The following is a 23,939-nucleotide window of genomic DNA, read 5'->3' as shown; positions in this document are numbered from 1 at the left end:
AAAAAACATCATGTAGAGCAACATGTTAGGTGCCCCAAGTAGGCATTCAATTGTGGCCAACATGCTTTCCTTTGCATTTTTTTTTTCATTTCGGCGCCCCCCCCCAATACATAAGAAGAAAAAGACACTGTTGCGGTAATTCTCGAATGATGAAGGTTAGATTTTGTTAGCTACTCGTTCTTCTTTTGCGGCAAGTAATGGGCCTACGGGACGTTTCAGTTGCCGGATACTCTTGCTATATTATTGCTGTAACAATTACATGGACACTCCACGTGTATTCCTGCCGTCACCGTCGCTGTCATGTTCTGTATAAAATCGAAGGGCGATAACATCGTGATCGCCCACCGCATGCTGTATGTGCGAGTGCAAGCGTAGTGGAGGGGAGGGGGGGGGGGGGGCTTAGGATTCTGTGATCTGTGAATCTGTGATTGCGTAACATGTTTATTTGTCTTGTATGACGCATTATATACAGTGACTTTTTCTTAGGTACGTAGGTTTATTGCTTGCTTATACGTATACTTAAACATCTTGTTGCGCGATTTTGTGTATACATGCGGCGAACTTTCTTTCCAGTGACATTTTTTTGCCCTTTGTCAAGCTCTATCTTCGCATTTGTATAATCCATTGTAGCTTCGCATTGCTAATGTACTCGTATATTTTGTAGAACTCCTGATTTTATATGTGCTGTCTGTTGCGACTATCATTTCAGTGCCATTACTCACAATACACGACCGGTGACAGCTGCTCCTGCGCCATACATCGGAACAAAAGGCAGCGTCATTGAGATTTATCCTTGGGCGTTGCATATCTACAAAAATGTAAACAAGGTTCTTGAATGTCAAAGTTTCATAAGAATATTTGTCCTCAGCTTGTTCATTCCATGTCCTTTACATTTTTCATATCATCGACACGCACTGCTTTGCTGGTTTCGAACTGATACAGTTCTAAAGTTCCTGTGATATTTTCTTTACATATTAACTAGAAAAAAACAAGGAAGAGTTCATATCAGTTATTTCAGGTACAATTCTTGGGAAATACGGGTAAACTTCTTAAGACAAAATAAATATTTCACTTGTCTTGACAATGCGTAGTGTTCAAGAATTCGTTTGCAGTATCTTTGGCAATTGCAATGCAGTTATTAGTCATGTATTTGATACACCAACAAATTGTATAAGGAGGAGGCCTAGCTGCAACGTGAGCCCCTCCCCCCCGCCCCCCCCCCAAACGATATTTCTGGCCACGCCACTGCGACTTACGACGCCTTTTACGGTGAGGTTTAATCGTTGGGGCAGAGCACATGCGATTACTCTTGTACTTCCTTCGCATTTTCGAAACGCAAAAGTTCCCCGGCGATGTTTCAACAAAGTCCTTCATAATTCGCTTTACGCACGCGCAAGTCACGAAGCACAGGTCGCACGATTTCGCCAGGCTACCATTCGTTCTATCACCATATGTCTGTTTTCGGAAGTAGCCGTGTGGCGGTGCCACCGTACCTGAATGTTGCTTCCAGGTTTGTTTTATGCGGACCGCATTGTGCTGCTAGCTAACACGTAAAGTGATTTCCAACGTATGGCTAACATCTGTGAACAAGAAGGCAAGAAATTTGGTTTGAAATTTAGTCTTAGAAAATTAGGTGTTATGGTATTCAACGAAAACAGTGGACAGGGGCAATACAGGGCCAAGAAATACCTCGGGTAAGAGAATATAAATACATGGATAAACGAAGGCAATAGATATATGGAAATACAGGAAGAACCAATAACAGTAAAGTGGAAGAGAAATGCAGCCATAATGAAGCACAGAGCGCTGCGGGGTACAATAGGTACGAGGTGCTCCAGGGTATGTGAAAAGGTGTAATGCTTCCAGGACTTACTTTTAGAAATGCGGTTGTTTGCTTGAAATCAGACGTACAATCAGGACTCGACGGGAACCAAAGGTCAGCGGGTCGCCTCGCATTGGGCGCTCTCGAGAACACTACAAATGCAGCTGTGCAGGGTGATATGGGCTGCACTAGTTTTTAAGTTAGGGAAGCTCGCAGTAAAATTGAGTATGAAGAACCACTGAGGAATATGGAAGAAAGTAAATGGGTTGGGAGAGTGTTGACGTATCTGTACAGGACAAACACTGATTGACAGTGGAGTAAGAGAACTAGGAAGCTTACCAGCAAGTATGCGGCCTGTAGAGTGGGCAACACAGCAACAAAGAACGTCAAGCAGAAAGTCAGCCAGGCTGAAATAATCTCATAGGTAGCGGTAATGGAAAAGAAACCTGCCATGAGTAGCTACTAAAGAGGAAAAAAAACGAAATTATGAAAGAAACAATTTATGATAACTCAAGGCTTCTCCAATGCCCCGAAAGTACTCAACGTGCCAGGAAGTTAAAATTTTGAGCAAATTGGGAGCACGTTATGCGCGATGCACATGAATCGTGCCAAGAAAATCAGTTCAGTTGAGCCTTTGCGAAAAACGTTTTAAGCAAGTATTACAAAGGACCTGACATCTTCCTTTTTGTCACTATGTCGCAAAGTTCCCTCTAAACTACTTACACCAGTATACAGTTTTCTGTACACTGGTGACGTGCATGCTTCGTAGAATAATTCGCTGTGTAACTAACATTTCGGGCTTATAAGATCATTGCACATAATCACTGAACCTCTTTTTTTTTTGCATTATGTGGGTTGCGCAGTTGCTTTTCTCGGATTTCTGTATGAACTAAGTGGGGCAATTTGTTCACAGTGTTAATATTTAGTGTAACTAAACGGCAGATTACGGGTGATGTGTAGGCAAACATCCCACTGCATGGTTAGTTGCGGCTTTTACAATAAACGGCGTATGCAACGGCGTATGTGAAATAAATACAACCTTCTCGAAAAAGTTTTTCAAGAGCTCGAAATGGTTATACGGCCATTTTACCCTTTTCCCAATGTCCTGTAAAAATTTCACTTTCGACCTAGCTTAGGTTTGATGACAATCGACACACCTTATGAGTTAATGGGAGTAACTTATACTTTTCTGCCTTAATTATTACTGCTCAAAACATTTACTGAACCCTCAGATTCTTTTTTCATCTATTGTCACTCATTGCATAGGCTCTATTGCAGGAGAACTAAGCAATGTACTTTGTATATACTTGTTGAAAATAAGGGATACCTTATGGTTCATGTGCATGCAGAATTTAAAGCTCATCATTTAACTGGTTTACTCAGGAGGTCTCAAGTAACATTAATTTGATGAGGGGCGCTTAGTTTATCCCTCTGCACCAGTAGAACTATGACTGGCATCAAGGTCAAATTTAATGAGCGCGAGGGGAACAGCATGGCCGATATGGTGCCGGAATAAAATGCGTGTCATTGGATTACAGTATTTGGTAAAAAGACGACTAAAATGCTGAAAATCCTTATATGTGCGCCAGTCCTCAAACGAGCAAGTCCTATACAGAGAACATTTTACGGTATTTGATTGAATTCTATACAAACAGAAGTCCGCTGGTTCTTAGTCATGAGCTAAATCGGATTCTTAGTCATGGGCTCTATATCCTAAGCATTGTTGGAAACGAAAGTAATGTCACCTTCATATCTAGAATCAGTAAATAGTGTTGCAAAAAAACGGAATTTTCCTGCGTGTTTTTCACCGAAAACAAGTTTTTCCTAAAGCTACTGCTCTGTACCTGCAAATGCCAAAGTTATTTTGCTTGCTGGACAATATGCTCTTCATCATAGAAATGTTCAATCTTAGCCACACTTGCACATTGTGTGTTGTTTACAGTAGATCCAATTGAAAATAGATCCCAAGTGTCGTTAACTTCTTTGAAAGAGTTCCAAGATTTTCACGAAATTTCACACTGTGTTTTGAAAGACATATAAGGCAACGAGAGACGGAAATGCCGCGACACGTCTACCGCGAGCAAGTTGCGGACCCCAAAGTCTGAAGGTATGTATCCTATGAGATTAATTTCGTTGTCTGTTACAGCAAGCTTCATTTTTATGTTCACGATAACCTGTGGAGTCCAGGAAAAGGCAGCGAGGCCTGGCAATCGCAACACTACAAGTAAGTTTATGTGTTCCTTATCTTCAGTTGCTGCATTTGTAACAAGAAAATGCGACAGGCTCACAATAATTTGCTTACGGGACTTCTTTCATAACTAAGTAAGTTATTACTTATAAACTCCCTGTATTTTGTTACAGTTACATAGGCCACGGGTATTGTCAAATTCATGGTGTCATTTTCAATTTCCCTGAGCTTTCCAGGTTTTGCCTAAGTGTCTTTGCAAAATGCGCCGAGTGACACAGAACTTTTTTTCACGTCAAGACGGGCAGACATCATGTCGCCCGACGCTGTAACTCTCTAGTAAGCATGTTACAAAAATTTTAAAATCGACTTAATAGAGTTTGAATAGTAAGGAGTAGTGTTTAGTCCATTCAAAATAGGGAATTGAAGGGAGGGGTTAGCAACATGCACAGCAAATAAAATATCTTCGAAAAAAAATGGTGAAGCCCATAGGAAGAACGAAGCTTAAAACGACAGAAATTTGAGCTAGTTGGTAAGGATTCATTATGCAAAATAGAAATGAGGCGTGCAGACAGGACACAGGAGTAGACAGGTTGACAACACGTGTTGTCCACCTGTCTACTTCTGTGTCCTGTCTGCACGCCTCACTTCTATTTTGCATAATGCCCATAGGAAATCGATTCGAACATTTTCAAATGCGAACAAAAGGAAATGCATACAGAAGTAAATATTTTCGAAATGGAGCTATTTCTATCAATTGATTGCAAGCTCGTTGGTATTAGACCCGAACTTTGTATCAAGTGAGATTCTCTCAGCAGCTGGAAAGTCAACCTCAACTGCCTCACATACTTTCAGCCCGCGCATAACGCCGCAGTGTTGCGTTACACTGCTTTAAAGAGTTTGTTTTGGTTTGGATGAGGGTCACCTGCATCACGGCGTCAGCCAACACTTTGCTTTTAGAGCTGAAGCTCCTTAAATGAAGAGGCGGCACAGTTCCTTTCCCTGTCATTTCTCACCGCGACTGTCATTTCTGTTCCCATCCTCGTTCAGCCAAATGTTCGCCCCCAGGGCTATTTCAAGCATCCTCTTGGTCAGTTGTACAGTCAACGTCCGATTTTTCGGACTCCATAGGAGCCGCGAAAATGACCAAAAAGTCGGACAGTGCGAAAAAAAAATGAGTGCACGGCTTTTACTACCCTTGAGGGCTCAGATCGCCACAGGCACGTCCGAAAAAGCTCTGAAGGTCTGCCAGTACACTTATTGGGCATATCGGTGCTCGCATTGTGACAGGAGACGGCAGGTACACGCCTGTATAATTAGGGAATACGTGCTGTGTCCGTGACAATTGCCCCTTATCACGCTCGTTAAGCTTAACCGCAATTGTTTAGGTATGCTTCACCGCGTAACATTACGGTGTTGAGGCGAAGCTGCCATTTCAAAGCCGGCATTATGCAACGCACTGTGGTTTCTAAGATTCAAAGCCAATCGCAAGAATTACAGAATTCGCCGTTGCCATTGCTGGCAACGGCGAATTCTCTCAATGAAAGAACACGGCACCGAACGGCAAGAGCCTTAATAGAGAACGTCGAAGCAGCTAGGCCTCGCGCTGCCGCAGTGGTGGCTAAGGCTGCCAGTGGACCTGCGTGAGATAATCATAGCGCAGGTTTGAGGTGGTGAGATAATCAAAACGGTGCTGTTGGCTTTGATTAATGCCGTTTCAGACCTGTGGTCGTGAAAAAAAGTCCGGCAAATCAGACGGCGAATGGTTCTTGCGCCCGAAATTTCAGACGTTATTATAAATTGCCTTTTGGGGTACATGGCGGTCCCGCGAAGCCGTTCTCATTATCGGGCATGTCCCGAAAATCGGGCGTCCGAAAAACCCGGTCGTTCATTGTACAATGGCAACTCCTCCAGCAGACAACACGACTTCAAAGACAATTCGTTACGATTCCTCTATTTTACTCGAGCCAGCATTAGGGCGACTTTCGCTTCTTTTCAATAAAATGACACCTTATTTTCCCTGATAAGAGCACAAATTCCCTGAGTTATCCCTGAGTATTTCCAGGCTATTCAATATCCCTGAGAATTCCCGGTTTTCCGATTTTTCCCTGTAGGTAGACACCGTGCAAATTACAAAGTGTTGCTAAGGTGTTAAATCATTCTGTGCGTCGGCCATTCAGCAATTTCACATATACCCACAATGCACTTTTTATGAAGAGGACACTGTTAAAGCTGCCCCGTGTGCTTTAACAGTTGGTATTTAGCGTGTACATGGAAATCTGCTGAATAATTGGCTAGATTTTCTGAACCATGAAGTTTTAGAACATAGCGAAATATCAGATTTAACATCCATCTTCTTTAATTTGCATTTTCAGTTACAACTCTAAGTATGCGTCTGATTAGGCGCATATGGTGAAAACACAGCATAAGCATTCGAAGGGCGGCGCAAAGTTTCGTAAGCACGAGACAGGATGAGAAGAAATGATTCAGACCAATTCTCGGTAGGCGTCATCCCATTATTGTATCCAACAAAAGAGAAGGTCCTTCTGAGTCAGTCTTGTCATACAGCGATTTCTCAGAGCACAATCTTGAGTAAAAGCTCTAAAATGACCCTACAAGCCTAGAAATAGAAGAAGTCAGTGCGCATGGTACGCCTTTACTAGTTTTGCAATGCATGCTACAGACTGTTTTTTCGCATTGTTCGTGGTTTCGTCCAAAGCTCTGCCAAAAATGTCACCTTAGTTTTGAAGAACTCACTTTTCTTGAAATTAGCTTTTAGCTTAGCATCAAAGAGCGCTGCCAAATATCAGCCAGGTATTCATCATGCAACTTTTCACTTTTAGAGCATATGATAATATCGTCTACGTACACATTGCAGAAGCATCCTATGCAGGGATTAAAGACTGTGTTCATCACCTCTTTGAACCAACCATGTGCGTTTTTCCATCCAAAGGGACAGCGATTGTATTCGTATATGCCAAATGAAGCAAATGTGGTGTATTGTTTGGTGTCTTCTTGTAGTGGCACCTGCCAGAGGCAACTGCGCAGGTCTATGCGAGAAAAGCAGGTACAGCTTCCTGTTTCATCGATGATGGTGTCAATCCTCGGCTTTGGAAAGTGAATCTATTAGGTTTGGTTATTTACTGCTCCGTAATTCATACATAGCCGCCAGCTGCCGTCTTCCGTTGGAGCAATGGTGATAGGTGAAGCAAAGGGAGACACCGATGGGCAAATTACATTGGCATCGAACTTCTTTTAAAGAGCTTTTCGCCACGCATTCATTTCCCTCATCACGTAGTACAGCTTTTCGTTTGTGACAACTGTTTTGTCGGAACTGGCGAAATGGAACTTCGAACTTTGTTCTCGGCAGTGGGTATCCTCCAAACATACCAGTTCGCGATAGAGTTGAGGAATTACATTGTCTTTCTTCAGCATCCGTCAATGGTCTTCTTTTTGTTTCGATTCTGTCTGGTCAGCCTCTTGCCAAAGAGACAGCGTATCGTCCCGATAAATATTTAGTCTCAACAACTTCATGTCCGGGCGATATAAGAGAAAGTCGTATTCCACAGTGTGTAAAACTAAATTAAAAAAATTAATTATGGGATTTTATGGGCCAAAACCACTTTCTGACTATGAGGCACGCCGTAGTGAAGGACTCCGGAAATTTCGACCACCTGGCGGTCTTTAACGTGCACCTAAATCTGAGTAAATGGGTGTTTTCGCATTTTGGCCCATAGTGTATAAAACTAATGCAATACTTCGGCCTCTTTAGATTGGTAATTTACATTCACGCATGCTCACTCACAATAATCTTTCTTGCTTCCACCGTACTCACGCACAAGAACTGACCTCCCTCGGCATACATCTTGTGCGCTAGCGTTGCTTTACTTAAGAATGGATCTAGAAGCTCCGCTGTCTATAAGTGCTCCTGTACGTTGCCAATTAAACTCAAGCTACATGAAACTCGCAGAAATCAAACAGTCTCGTTTTGTGTCATAGGGTCAGACTGGGAACCCTTATTTAATAAGCTTTTTCCCAATCTGGTAAAAAGGCATTCCTCAGGCAATGACTTCCTTTCCGTGGTATGCGACGGCCTATATGACTTCCCTCTTGCGACAACTTTGGTAACCCTTTATGAAACTCGGTTTCTCACTGCTCTTGCCGCTTGAACATCCCGATGCAACTTTGTCTTCCTCTCCATCTAATGGCAGGCGATCTCTGGAATTTACTCCGGCAATTCCTCCACGGTATTTGGGGGTGGAGCTTGAACTTGTCGTTGCAATGCCCAAGGGAGGTAATGTGTTATAAGCGTTATAACAGATTTTAGTGGAAATTCCGGCTCTGCAAGTTGAAGTAGTCGATATTTTTTGAAGAAATACTTGAGCACTGCTCCAGACCTGTAGCGATAAAATATAGCTTGATCCGATTGCTCAAACTGACTGCCAAGAAATGACGAGATGAAGCTCTCCTTCCACGTGCTCCATGCATCACGTTGATGCTCCGTGATACTAAGCTTGTACCATTTTCTCGCGATGCCACTTAGAAAAGGGACCATATGTTTCACTCTTTTTTTCATCTGTGTACCAGCCGTTTTGTCGACCGGCGTATTCAAAGCACGCAATCCGAGCTTCTGGATTCCCCGACAAACCACCAAAGGGTTCAGGTTGCACATCCTCTGTAGGAACGCTTTCTCCGAGACTGAGAGCGGAAACAATAATCGGAATTACTTCATATTGCTCGGAAACTTGCTTTCGCTAAAGTTGAATCACCTGAAGCACAACGGAAAGATCTCAATGGTAAGTTGGCTCCGATGCGGCTGACTTTTGTACTTGCGATAGCACAAGGCGGTTGAAAAGGGACACTTGAAGATTTATCTTCACGGACCCTTTTTCTAAGAGCTATTTCAGAGCATAGATGCCTTCTACAGAACGATAAACACGAGTTCACCTGTCGCCACTTCGGGGGAAGATCAACTGGTGTGCCCCCAGAGAGCACGAAATTCGTGAAGACGAGGCTGTCATTGGCTGATTAAACGAAGATGTTTACCCACACCGTGGATGGTAAAGCCGACTGAGCCAAAATATGTGGGTGCGTGCGATGACAAAGGTTCATCATCATCATCATCATCATCATCATCACCATCATAATACGTCATAACACTGCACTCAGTAGCTGCACAACACAGACACCATTTCGTTCTCACTTCTTATTTATTGTCTTTACTCCCACAGCCACTTGCCTTGTTTCAACTTTTATCTGCAGGTCGCCATAAAATTGCTTCGAGTATTAGCCACTTGAGTGTTCAAAGTAAAAATTTGTTTAAAACACCGCTAGTACATTCAAACTGACCTAAACAATATTTATTCCAGGATGCAACTCTACTGCTTCAACATGCCGCTATCCTTCGGGTATGTAGTTTTATGATTACATTGAACGGTCACTATACTCTATATAACTCGTGTTCCAGCTAACCTTAGCCAAGCTGTTCAACAACAAAGAAAAATTGAAAAACATGGGACGACATATGACCTTAAGCAGAACTTTTTGTTGGGCTAGCTGGTGCATGTTACTGAAGTACTAAAGCGCCAAACAGACGACACAAGAACAGACACGGACGAGCGCTTACGATCTTAAGACCTACGGTGATCAGTCACTCGACCTCTGACAACCGAACTAAGTTCCATCATTGTACATTGCGCCGCGTATTTGCTTTTCTTGTGACTGAGCAGCTTGGCTAACGTTAGCTGGATCACCCTATGTACTAGAATACACAGCAAAGAAAATTCCATAGTCATTTTTTCTACTAGGTGGTTGTTCAAGCAAAAGCAAGCCTGTAACCTTTATAGATATTATTGGACTTGCCATTGCTTCAATGTAGCATAAAACATTTTGTAAGCTGCATCCCAGGCCAAGGTGACTGTACTTCCGAATGTTTGTATGGAACAGCGGCTCATTGAAGTCGTCAATAGCTTTTGATGTAGCGATAGAAATTTGTAGGTTACCAAGATATAGGGTCCACCATCTCGTTTTCTTTTTGTCTTCGCAAAATGTGGCATGTCATTTTCTGTTTCTATTTAGGTTGAAGTTTATTGTTATTGCATGTACAAGAAACGAGCTTACATATTATATACAGCATGAGGAGGTCCCAGAGTAAGAAACTGCCAGGGGGACCTCCTCTCATGAGTGGGTTCATAAGAGTATTAGAGCAGCAGGCAGACAGCGAGCAAATCAAACAAAGAAGGAGGAAAAACATGTCAACAAATACAATTCTACAATTCGTAGGGAGCAAGCTATAATAAATTAAAAACGATTAGATATTTATTAAAAACAGCGCTATACAGTAATATCACAAAAAATAATCATTAGCAGGAGTATTTAGCAAAGTGTAAAAAAATGGGTCTAAAAATTATCACCAAGAAATTTAATTCCAACAAATATAGCCTTTAAAACTAAATCAGACTCTAATATTTTACGTTCACGTTGCATAATACTCCAATTAGCATTGAAGCAGCTCTCATAGTATTAAACTGCATGGAAAATATAACTATCTATTGCAACTGCACTGCGCAATACGACGGTGTGAATATGCAAGAATGAGGAGAGAGCTTTTCGATAGTTAGGCGCATATAAAAAGGTACTTCATTTGTAGCATAATCCGGGCACAGCGCTCCACAGAAACTATAGAAACAAAAATTGACATGATGGGACATTGAGAAACGTCGCCGCGAAGTGCGCGTATGGCACTTGTGTCAGTATGCATTCAGAGAAGTTTGTGCGAACATGTATGATACGATTTTATTACACTCAAGCACAGAAAACTTTCAAAGAATTTTTATTTGCCATTAAAGAAGCGGCACATACATACTTACCAAGTTGGCGTCAAAGATATTCATTGAAGTGCCGCACATACCCAGTGCCATTGACCAGTGACCCTAGGCGTCGTCAAAGAAGTTTATTGAAAACCAGCGATTACATGAGCTCATTTTTATCAGTAGGTCTTAAAGGTCTTATCATTGCTTTACTAGAAACAGTAGCACGAAAAGTACTATGTTAATTACCTCGTCAAGTTCTCTAGCATCATAGTTTTGCTTCTATCACGGTGTACGAATGCCTGCCTTTCGTTTCAACGTTTGTAAAGCACTTAGTTTTAACGCGACGGCGTTAAGGAGCTCGTGTCCCAGAAAAGCCGGTGTCGTCGGGGTCGGTGTCGGTGGCGTTGGCCGTGAGCGATAAATCCCGGGAGGCACTTCATGAATAAAAACAACTTTCAAGATGGGCTGGGCGGGAATCGAACCACGGTCTCCGGAGTGTAAGACGGAGACGCTACCACACAGCCACGAGTTCGATGCTTCAAAGCGGTACAAAAGCGCCTCTAGTGAATGCGGTGTTGCCTTATAAACGAGCCGTAGAAAGTAATACTGCGGTGTATATCGATAATTATGACTATGTAACTTAGAGAAGTCGCAGTTACACGAGTAGCGAAGGGCGTTTTCGCTACATTACTTCTGCGCTTTCCGCACACGCAGAGCCACCTTGCGGCATACACAGAAGACCCCCTCCTCTCAATTTACGGCGCTGCCTCGACAGGTGGCGCGCCACGCGCGCATTGGGGCTATGCGGGGACCGGTGCGAGGCGCGTCGCGGCCCGGACACCCTCTCCCCTGACGACGCTTCGCCATGCTCCCTCACGGGTTGCATCATCAAGCGTCCTTCCTTTCTTTAGATCACTATCTGTCTATCCCTCTGCCCGTGCCGATCACGACGTTTGGCTGGCGTACATCGTTTCCCCCTCCGAGACACCGAGTTCTTTGGTTCGTTCCGCTTGCTCAGGCGCACGTTTCGTTGCCGCGCCGAACGCTGCGTTGCTCGACGCTCACCGCGTGATTGGTGGGTGAAAAGTCCGACGCGGGGGCGCCTCGTAAGTGATCGCTGTGCCGTAGCGCATTGTCTTACACCCCTTGGCTGGTCCACGGGAACACTGACGCGTTCCACTCTTGAAGGCGAAGCTTAAGCGTCCTCCAATTTTTTCATGGCACGTGGCACAACAAACTGCATAAATCAAGTAGCTCGAAAATAACAGTTTTTCATAGAGGTCTTATTTGTTTCAGTAAATGGCAGCACGCCGCATGCGTGACGGCTGTGCCTATGTGCTATTCGTCTTAATATAGCTAACAAACTGCGCACTGATCAGTCCAATTTTATCAGTCCAATCTACTCAGCCCATTCAGCTGCGCTATGTGCTGAATGGCAAAAATGCTGCAGTCAAACAATATTTTTCTGAGGCTAGTCAGTGACACAAATAGTGCGTGTTAACGTCTACTTTTATTTTTTACATCAGGTAAATTTGCGACTAAACACCTCTTCGCCGTCCATTTATTCAGCCGAAAGACCTAGATAGCTCATAGCACGAAAAATCCGATGTCCGGCATTATGGCACCAAAATTCATACTGAGTTGAACCTTCTACGTTAAACGGGAGTCAAGCCCACTCACTGCGGTGTTAATCAAGGCGGATTCAATTAACACCCACAACCTTTGGTGGGAGTCGAACCCAAGACTTTTGGTTAATAATTAAGGTGAATTAGGCCATCAATTTCTTCGTAAGAATTCATGAAGCCGAGGCGGAGAAGTGTCAGCACGACCTATGCTGTTAAATAAGGCAAAGTTAATTAAGGCACGGTAACCTACAAACAAAGAGGTCAGACAAGGAGACACAATGTCTCCAATGCTATTCACTGCAGTCTTGGAAGAAGTATTCAATCTATTAGACTGGGAAGGCTTAGGAGTAAGGATCAACGGCGAATATCTCAACAGCCTTCGGTTTTCAGATGACATTGTCCTGTTCGGCAACACTGGGGACGAGTTACCACATATTATTGAGGACCTTAACAGAAAGAGTTTAAGAGGGGGTTTAAGAAATATGCAGAAAACAAAGATAATGATCAATAACCTGGCAAGAGAAGAGTTCAGGATCGCCAGTCAGCCTCCTGAGTCTGTGAAGGAGCACGTATACCTCGATGAATTACTCATAGGAGACCGTGATCATGAGAATGAAAGTTACAGAAGAATAAAAATTGGTTGAAGCACATACGGCAGACATTGTCAGATCCTGACTGGAAGCTTACCTTTATCACTAAAGAAAAAGGTGTACATTCAGTGCACTTTACCGGTTCTAACATACGGGACAGAAAATTGGAGACTGGCAAAGAAGCTCGAGGACACGGACCGCGCAAAGAGTGATGGAACTAAGAATGTTGGGCGTAACGTTGAGAAACAGGAAGAGAGTGGTGTGGATCAGAGAACAAACGTGGATAGCCGATATTCTAATTCACATTAAGAGAAAAAGGGGAGTTGGACATGTCATGTAATGCATAGCTTAGATAACCGGTCGACCATTAGGGTTGCAGAATGGTTGCCAAGAGAAGAAAAACGCATTCGAGTACTGCAGAAGAATGGGCGGGTGATGAAATCAAGAAATTCGTAGGCGCGAGTTGGAATCGGTTGGCAAAGGACAGGAGTAATGGAAGATCGCAGGGAGGAGGCCTTCGTCGTGCAGTGAACATGAAATAGGTTGATCATGATGAATTACGATCTAGTTGATTAAGGAACTCCAACCCACGACCTTTGGTGGAAGTGGAACTCTCGACCTTTCCTAGCAGTCGAACCCACTTGGAGAATGGGCGCACCGGCCGTATCTCCAAGTTGAATTCCTGTTGACATTGCGAAGGACGAGAATCGAACCCATGACCTGAGGGATTAACTAAAGGGGGTATGACACGGTCACGCAACAATTTGCGGTTGTCCGCGAGAAATTGTAGTAGAGGCTCTATTATGGCTATACACGTGTAAAAAATTGGGCGGTAAAAGCACATTACTGTCCAAAATTTGAGCAAGAACTTGCCGGCACTAAGCTCCGCCCTACCACGCCCACCGCCATATTACCAAGCCATGTATAGCGTCTTGTGCAACATGCAACCGACTCAAGTACTACAGCGCCAAACAGACGACACGCTCGTCCGTGTCTCTTCTTGTGTCGTCTGTTTGGCGCTTTAGTACTTCAGTAACACGCACCAACTAGCCCAACAAAAAGCACTGATGCAACCGACCCATCGATTGCAACAAAATCAGCAATACCCTTACACAAGATTACACCCCTTGGGTCGCGTCGTCCCACACAGCAATATTCGCCATCTGCCTTGTCCGCATTTCCTTTTTTTAACGCTGCGAGCCTGGTACTTCCAAGCGACGAGCGGCGTGCGCGTTACCACCATGACAGAGCATTCTCAACAGGAAAGTCGCGAGCGCAGCGTTTTGAAGAAAGGAAACGTAAGCAAGAATTCTGACGATTATTGTTGTGTGGTAAATATACACCCCAAAGGGTGTACATTCGTTTAAGAGTACACCCCGCCACGTGTGGCGGAGCATAACTGCCGTAAGTTGCCGTATTCGCTCCAGATATTGCGTGCCATGCCTTCTACAACGCCAGCTTCGGGTTATCAAGAAAGCGTCGAATTTGAGCAGCAGAAGCAGCGATGGCACTACGCATTTTGACTTTGACCTCATCGGCACCACCTCAATGATGAAACATGGCCTCGGAGATATGCGTGCCCCAGCCATGGGCAAATCCAGCGCGAGCAGATCTTGGAGGTCACGGACAAAGACAGAGGCGGACAAAGACGGACAAAGACAGCTTATTAAACGCGGTCAACCTAAGATAGCGACACTGGTGCTGCGCGGAATGCGGCTGATGCCTTTCGGCACTGTTATATATTGCGTGCAGCACTGCTTCACCAGCTGTTCACCGAAGACGAAGTCTGGTGCAACATCGCACAATGCAAATTGTTATGCGCGCAGATTGTTTGCTGTCGTGCATTTATCTCGGATCCGTACTCAACAAACCTACAATTTTGTTAGGCTGCTGCGCGTTTCAACATGTTCTTTCTCTTTTTCTCTGCAGTTGCGTGCGGCACACGTAAACAAATGCTCGCGCAGGTGTGTCTGCTGCGCAAGGGTTTTGCGCGATTTACGCTTTGGCTGAACCAATACTTGAACTTGCTTTATTGACCCCGATATCCGTAAAAAAAGACAGTAAACCTGACATTTGGCCGGGACACTGCCTGTCGGATGGGTTGTTGCGGGAACAACGTCGGCATCGCGTCCGGCCGCAGGCTCAGCTTCTTCACGTGTATTCCAAACTCGACAAGCAGACGCAAATCGTCGTTGTAGCTTTCTAGAGTGAAGTGTTCCGAGAACTAAACAAAAGCGTCAGATGAGCGCGAGTCCTTCCTGCCAACATTCATCTCCCCAGCCTTGCTCTTGACGGGCTACTTAGGGAACCTCAAGTACGATACGGAGCACTCCTTGCTCCGTTCACTCTTGCGCGCAACAGCGCTACATAGGCGCCGCGGTGGCATTGATTCAGCCGCTGCAAGTTGAAAAATCCCATTGGGAAGCAAAGCAGAAGTTTTCCGCATGCGTTCACAGCTGAAACACGGAATTCTTTGCCGGAATAGACTTGCTAGACATAGGCATGCAGCCTAGGACGTCACGCTTCGCGAGCGTGCCAGTGTCACTCGACGCCGTTCGAGGGTAATATAAAATTTTCAATTAAAAATTACGTGCTGGCTCAAATGCGCTAAAATTTTACCAACGCGTCCTTCCCCGCACAAGGATTATCTTATACAATACAGATTATGATGAAAAATTGGGTGTCATGCACCTTTAGGAATAAGTTCATTATAGCAGAGTTAATTAAAATATAAAAATAAGGCATTGGAACCCACGGCCTTGGATGGGAGTCAAACCCTCGACCTTTGGTGTAGTCGAACCCACCTGGAGATATGGGCGAGCCGGTGTTATCTCGAAGTTGGATTCTAATAGGCATTGTGAAGGTCAAAAATCTAACCCACGCTCGGTGGGATTATTAAGGCAATGATAATTAAGACAAAGTGAATTAGGATTGAGGTAAATAAGACACTACAACCCACAGCTTTTAATGGGAGTCAAGCCCTTGACCTTTGGTGGGAGTCTAACCCACTTGGAGGTATGGGTGAACCAGCGATGTCCCCAAGTTGGATTCCAGTTGACATCGTGAAGGTCGAGAGCCGAACCTACGAATTATCGGGTTAAATAAGGCAACGTTCATTGAAGCCGAGGTAACCAAGACAGAGTTAATTAAGGCACTGCAAACCATGACCTTTGGTGGGAGTCGAACCCACTTGGAGGTATGGGAGAAGTTGCGATATCTGAAAGTTGGATTCCATTTACATAGTGAAGGTCAAGAGTTGAACCCACAACCTGGCGGAATAATTAACGCAGAGATAATCAGGGTACTTCAACCCACGCCTTTTTATGGGATTCAAACCGTCGACCTCTGATGGGAGTCGTACACACTTAGAGATAACGGCAAACCAGCGATATCTCTAAGTTGGATTCGAACTGACTTCATAAAAGTCGTGAGTCCAACCCACGAGCTTTTGCGGTTTTCGAACTCACGACGTTTGTTGTTAATTAAGGTTGAAGTTCATTAAGACACTCAAACCCACCACCTACTAAAAAGATATGGGTGAACCGGCCATATTTTAAAACTGGATTCCAATTGATATCGAAGGATCACAGTGAAGGACGGTTAAGGCGCAGATAGAGTTAATTAAGGAACTGCGACCCCTAATTCTTGATGGGAGTCAAACCCTCGACTTTTGGTGCGAGTCAAACCCACTTGGAGGTATGGGAGAACCGGCGATATCTCCAACTTCGATTCGATTTACATAGTGAAAGTCAAGAGTAGAACCCACGACATGGGGGAATAATTAACACAGACTTAATTAAAACTGAGGTAATCAAGGTACTTCAACCCACTGCTTTTAATGCGAGTCAAACGGTCGACCTTTCGTGGGAGTCTAATCCACTTGGAAGTATGGGCAAACCGGCGATATCTCGAAGTTGGATTTGAACTGACATCATGATCGAGAGTCGAACCTTCGAACTGTGAGGTTAATTAGTGCAACGTTAATTGAAGCCGAGGTAATTATGATAGAGTTAATTAAGGCACTGCCACCCATGACCTTTGGCGGGAGTCGAACCCACTTGGAGGTATGGGAAAACCAGCGATATCCCGAAGTTGCGATCCATTTACATATCGAAAATCAAGAGCAGAACCCACGACCTGGGGGAATTATTAACGCACAGTTAATTAGAAATGAAGTAATCAAGGTACTTCAACCCACGGCTTTTGATGGGAGTCAAACCGTCGACTTTTGATGGGAGTCGAACTCACTTAGAGATATGGGCAGAAAGAAAAAAGCTCCGTTCGAATACGTTTGCGCCTCCAGTACTCAACCAATCCCTAACATAATACAAAAAACCGAAACCGGCGATATGTCCAAATTGGATTCAAACTGGCATCGTAAAAGTCGAGAGTCAAAACCACGAACTTTAGTGGTTGTCGCACTCACGACGTTTGGTGTTAATTAAGGTTACAGTTCATTAAGGCACTCAAACCCACCACCCAAGATATGCGCGAACCCGTCATATCTCCAAACTGGATTCCAATTGATATCGTGAAGGTCGAGAGTGAATGACGGTTAAGGCGCAGATAGAGTTAATTAAGGCACACAAACCCACAACCTTCGTAGGCACTAAACATGTAATAGCTTGTAACAACGTACTAGAATGAAAATCTCAAGTAAGGTAGTGACTGTCTCGTGAGCGGGCAGGCTTTAGCCTTCATCCTGTTTAACGTATGCTAAAGTGGCTGTCAACTTTTAGGACGGAACGGTAGCATTGCTATAACAGCAAAGTATTGCACCTTTACAGTTTCTAATCTTACAATAAACACTCGACGCCATCTACCATCACCGCCGCGTAGCCTGCACGTGGCAACCGAAACACATGGCGCGCCGGTGCGTGCAGATGCTGAGAAACGCGTCATGTGGCAACCGGGCTCCTCTCTCGCGCTTCTCTCAGAAACAACTGCACCATCTAATGGCACCGCCAGGAGGTCTGCGCGTGGCCTCCGAGATCAGAAACGTGCAGCGCCGGTGCCTGCGGATGCTGAGAATTGTGCCCTCGCTTGCTGCGCACTCAGTGGCAAATACTCAGTGACCCAAGTCGGTGACAGGTTCATTGAAGAACAGCACATACCCGGTGCATTCATGGCGCAGCTCGGTAACGCGTTGGCGTGAAAGACGTTAATTAAAAAGTGGCGCATATTCAGTGCATTTGTGACGCAGCTTGCAAATTATTGAACATGCTCCGAACCTACTACTTGCGTCGCATGAAGAATAAAAGTCGGGAGAAAACGAGTATTCAGTAAATCTTTTCAAATGACATGATTAACTAAACACGTCAAACTTTCAGCCCTTTAACCCTAAAAACGCCTTCCATTTCCTATAAATGTAAATATGCTACATGTTTTGGCTATGCCAGAAAATTGGGACGTTTTGTGTGTGTTTTACACAACATCTGAAAGAAGGCCAATAAGGAGGGTTTAAGAGCGTTCGTTTACTTCCTGATTACCACGTTTTTGAGCGCTTCTATTCGCATGAACAACTTTGCTGTAAAGCATGAAAGTAAGCAAGCATCGAACCTTGGAGTAGATCAGAAGCGTAATCATGGTGCGTCCTTTGCTCGTTCGACGGCCTGTCTTTGTGCGCGCATAAGTCTCTAAAGTATCGTGGAGTAGAAGCTACATGGAACTGTCAAAATTGAAGCAGTGTAAACAGAGATGTAAGATTAGCGCAACCAAAACATTAATCACTCAGTATTATACAAATTATTCAGCAATTCTTGACTTGACAAATCGCTCGGCATTGGCAAAAAAAATATATGTACAATCAGTGATCTAAACAAGGCAGATATTCGCAGAAGACACTGAAAAAAAACGTCTGATAAGCACTTGTTGAACGAGGGATTCTAGAGTCAATGATTTGACAAATGAACTTTTCTTTATTAGGGCACTAACGAAGACAGGTTCCTTTGAAGAAACGTCAACTGGAGCATGGCAATCTCTTGCTCGACTTCCTGTTCGACCTCATTGCAGTTCATTAGAAACATGGCAGTGCCATTGAAAGCAGTATGCGCCGTAAAAATGCTATGAAATTCTGCATAGGAGACAACAATGTCGCGTTGTACAATATGAATTGTAATTTTACCATGATTGGTTTATTCAACACTTCATAAAGCATTTCGAAAAGCACGTTTATAATGAAGCAAGTTATAAATTACACATGTTTTCAATTCAGATTGTAACTGCCACTGGAACATGTCTCTCGGACCTCAGATGAATAGTTGGTATCACTTCGATCTAGGAAGCCGTGTTTGTCAACCGAAAGCCAGAATGGAGAACTGCAATGGATTCAAAACATTGTACGATTGTACTGTACAATGCACCAACGCGATACCGGCCTCCGACTTGGGACCTAGCCGGTGGAAAGTCGGCGTTGATGGTTCATAATTTTCAGTGACAGTAAATAAAGCTTATGCAACTTCAGCCAGCACTTATCGGCCGATAGTCTTGACAAGTTGTCTGTGCAAACTGTTTGAGAAAATAGATAACCGTCACCTCCGAGATTTCATTGAAAGTAATAAAATATTAAACCCCCTGCAATGTCGTTTCAAAGAAGGTAGATCCACAACAGATCAGTAGTCACAAAATGGCAGCCACACGCTTTGGTTCCATGAACACCCAAATCGATATCAAGTAGCCAAAGGTGTCCTTGCCTTGAAGAAACTAGGCTTTGTAATATTCCAAGAAAGCGTGATGAGAATTACATGGACCAGAAATCGTTTCTTTTTCCTTTCTTTTTTTGCAATGCGCGAAAGTATTAGTCGAAAAACTCTAAATATACGGGACTTCTAAAGGTGTTCTATCCACGCATAAAATATTGCTCAATGCTTGCAAAATTCGCATTTGTGCTGAAAACGTTCTGCTAGCAAGACTTCTTTTCTATCATGGTCTTTTGCTCCCCTTTGCGACTGCATTATTGCGCAAACACTTTTGTACAAAGCCATGTTTCTGCAATAGCACAGCAGTATGAAACATACCTTAAAGAGTGCATTATGTGTTCACTAGAAGAAATATGTCTATGGCTAAAAATATATTATGCGCATAGGCCCCATAGATCGCTACAAGAACCATTCTACAAGAGAAAGTACGCGTTGAAGTTGCAGCACCTTCTCTGAACGGTCGATAAAATCTTGCGCCGATTCCAGAATATCGAGCGCGCGGACAAAAGTTTATGCCAGTTTGTTATATCCTACCCTTTATGTTCGAACAATCTTATTCCTGCTGTAGCTTTTCCTTCAGCAGGTTAATTTCGAACCTGTTATATAACTTCAAAACGTCTGTCACATCGCTGATCTCATAATGCTACATTTTATAGACATAGCTGAGAAGGTATTGAAGAATGCTATCGCATTTCCTTCGCATCAAATCAGTTGATTAGCCCTCATTTATTTTTCAGTTCAGTGACTTCCTATAATCTTATCTCATATAAATGCTTGTTTCGAAAACCCGTGGACGAATACAAAATATGCATTAGGCAATTATTTATTAACGTAAGTGCGAGGTGTCAATCTTGGGCTCGAAACCACATAACGGCGCAATACGTGCATAAAGAAAGACATTTTATAGCGTTTACGTTGTCGTCATATCGAAGCTTTCCGGCTTTTTCGCGCGCAACTGAATTTGCTGATTGGTCGAGAGGGACAGCGCCTCAACATTTGCAAATGCCAAGGGCCCCCAAAATTTAGAGGTTGGTGCGACTCAGTAATCCACCAGAACCAGCTCGCTAATTCCTCTAATCCAAATTAATCGACACCAATTCCACTAATTCTCATCACATCACCCACTCATCTCACTAGTGCACCGCAGTCTGCCCGCTAATCCACATTAGGCAACTTTAATCTATGCGCCCCTTAATTTTAAAGGCGAGCAGATTGAAGATGACTTGGAAAGGCTGTCACATCTACTTTAAAATTAGAGTTAAGAAGGCCCAAAAGTATCTTTAAGTTACTATGCTCTCTTAGAGCAGTAAACAAAGGACCCAATATCGCCGGACAAGAAGTGCCGGTGACGTAAAGGACTGCGAGTGTTTGTGTCTCACGGCTGTTTTTATATAATTGCTTATTCAACCAGAATAATTGTAAGATATGGATTTAGTGTTGATGATGTCCCTAAAGGAAGGGGGCGAGATGCATTATAATTAACAACACATTGAAAACATTACACAATATTAAATACCATGCACAAAGAAACCATAAAAAATAAGCCATAAAATGTTGCCTTGGCATATACGTGCCAGCTTAACTTATTCTAAATGCAAAGGAAAATTGGGGGAAATTGGGAGTATCTAAAGCAAACTGATAGCATATACGGACAACTTTACATTAAATTGAGGCGAATAATAACAAGAGAGTCTGATGGGTTTACAGACTATGCATAATAGTTGGTGGTGCTGTCGGGCGAGTGGTAAAAATATCTTCAGACGCAAGGTACAGCACCATAATAAATGACTTGAAATTACAGTTTTGAAGAGCCGCTAGCCGTTTACCTATGCTCAGGAATAAAGCGGCTAGGAAACCTGGCACATAAATCAAATGGGGCAGTTCAGTATGGATACTCATGCAGCATTCTATCCACATTCTGCGATTTTAAAGCTCTTGTAGAGATAATATGCTACCCCTTTTGGCCAAATAGAAGGGCTCAAGGCTCCTTTTTTGGGGGGGGGAGGGGGGGGGCTCCTCTAATTTGCCATTATCGCCATGCGTCTTGCCGTTTTCATGTTTGCCAGGTTCACCTGCACCCGTCGCATGAAGTTTACAGTGTTTTTCGAGGTTAATATTAGGAAATAAAAAGATGCACTGTGGCACATGAGGATTCGAACAAGGAAGCCACGTATTTCCATAAGAGGTTTTGTATTACAGCAATTGTGTCCAATTTGTCGCTCCGCTTTTTGTTGCATGACACAACTGACTCGTGTAAGTAGCATAAACAGACAGTTGAGATGATGACACCTCCCTCGCACCGGCAATCCAAATACACGCAAATAGCCGCATGAAATGTAATAATGTTATGAATGTTATTGGTTAACCTGTCTACCTTCTTTGGGACCATAAAACTGCCGTGTTCTCGTAAGGATAAACACCTTGTTGTGGCGAGGAATTAAGTTCAGGTAAACATAAACAGCCTGTGAAAGGAGAGAAACACTGTTCGCAAAGGCCTATTTGGTGACGAACATTCTTAAGTTGGAGGACCGTTTACTAAAATGCATAGCTAAATAAATAACTGGATCAGTGTGTCTGTACAGCATGTTCTATGAAGAAGCTGATCATTCCCGTATGTAAGATATGTGAAGATGTACATGATCAAAACCAGTTTTTTAGTGTTAATTTGCTCTCTTGCAGGAAAAATTTTCGGCGCGTAAACACAAAGTTCCGTCTCCTACTTATGTACGGAATAACGACTTAGATCGAAATATTTTTAAAGAGTACAATCAAGAGGATCTCAAAACCAAACGGCACTTCTTGATAATATAAAAAATTTAATAGTGTTCTTCTACATCACACAGCTCCTGTTCCCACGAGCTAATACGCCCTTTCCCTACAGGCTGCACCTTTCTGCGCGATAACGTAATGGCCAGAAAAGTGTCGGTATTAGGTCTGAGGAAAGCTTTTTTTTTTCGAGTGAGCGGAAATTTTCGTTACAAACTCCCATACCAACCAAGAAATACACTTAGTGAATAAATACGCCTTCCATACCTGTTCGATAAGGCAAACTCGATGAAAATAATAGGCTAGATTAAATTAGCACACTGTCGACTTGGAATAAGGCACAAGCTATGAGGTGAGATCCCTCCCCGGAAAGCAGCGAGACACTATTTGCCAGACTCGTTCTCTGCTGCTGCATCGAGGGAGTGGTTGTTTCCGTACGAAACAGCCACTCCATCAGTTCAACTACAGAGAAGAATAAAGCCCAAAAATCTCAATCACTATGACAGCTGCTATGATTACGTGAGCCTCTATGATTGGCGGACGCTGCGCTATCCATCTTATACATAAATCATCACTAAAGTGAATGCTTTTATAGAAAGCCACTTGTAAGGAACGAAAGGTAGATAAGTAAAAGAACACGCTCCATCTTCCTTCGGTTATCCACCACCAGACAGCCCCCGTCACAAACACACACGAATGGGACTAAGGTTGTTGTTGATAAATATTTTCTTCACGAATAGAGATCCCTGGCAGGCATGTCCTAATAATTAATAAAAACACTGCCACACGAAACAGTGTAATGCTCACAGCGCCAGCTGTGGCTGAAATTCTTCGCATTATGAGCAAAACTAGTACTTTTTTTTCCATGTTGATGTGTCCAAACATCATTGAATTAATTTATGCTGTGCTTCAGTTCTTTATGTGTTAATTACCAGTAAGCCTACCGCAGCGATATTTTGCATTTGACATAGAGGTAAAAAATTTGGTGAAACGTTACAAGAGTAATTTGGTTTATCAAAGCGTCATAGATACATTTAGCCATCTGATACATTTTACACTTGATCAAGGATTTTATACCAAATAATAATCGCAACTACTGATAGACCACAACTATGCCAAGACAGCATTGTGGCGTGGTACAAACATATTGTCATTTTATTCTAATTCATTATTTCAAGGACTTGCAGTTATGAAGTGTTTCTAGTAAGCAGTGCTTGAAATGCCCATTTTTTTCTATTCAGATTGCTATTGCTTGTGGAGCATGGATCTAGGACCTGTGGTTGACGGGTGGTATCACTTTGACCTTTATTCACAAGACTGTCAACCAAAAGCGAGAGAGAACAACTGCAACGGATTTAAAACTAGGTCCGAATGTACGGAAAGCTGCTCCAATTTCACGTCAGTTTCCTCCTCCTGGAAAATCATTCGCAATGGTACAGAG

At 43.4% G+C, this 23,939-nt stretch overlaps 1 protein-coding gene and 1 long non-coding RNA gene across 5 annotated transcripts in view; one reads left to right on the top strand and one right to left on the bottom strand.

Moving 5' to 3' along the window:
• LOC142564331 (uncharacterized) overlaps positions 1-23,939 on the bottom strand; it is a 258,021-nt gene that overhangs the window by 77,355 nt on the left and 156,727 nt on the right. The gene's annotated exons all lie outside the window — the stretch shown is intronic.
• Positions 237-23,939, top strand: LOC142563576 (uncharacterized). Its single transcript, XR_012824339.1, has 4 exons — positions 237-818; positions 3,969-4,046; positions 9,377-9,415; positions 23,740-23,939. It is a non-coding gene; the product is annotated as an uncharacterized LOC142563576 (long non-coding RNA).

This window comes from Dermacentor variabilis, chromosome 11 (genome assembly GCF_050947875.1).
Source record: "Dermacentor variabilis isolate Ectoservices chromosome 11, ASM5094787v1, whole genome shotgun sequence".
Taxonomy (NCBI): Eukaryota; Metazoa; Arthropoda; class Arachnida; order Ixodida; family Ixodidae; genus Dermacentor; species Dermacentor variabilis.
The sequence above is the reverse complement of the archived record's forward strand: the minus strand, read 5'-3'. Positions and strand labels throughout refer to the sequence as shown.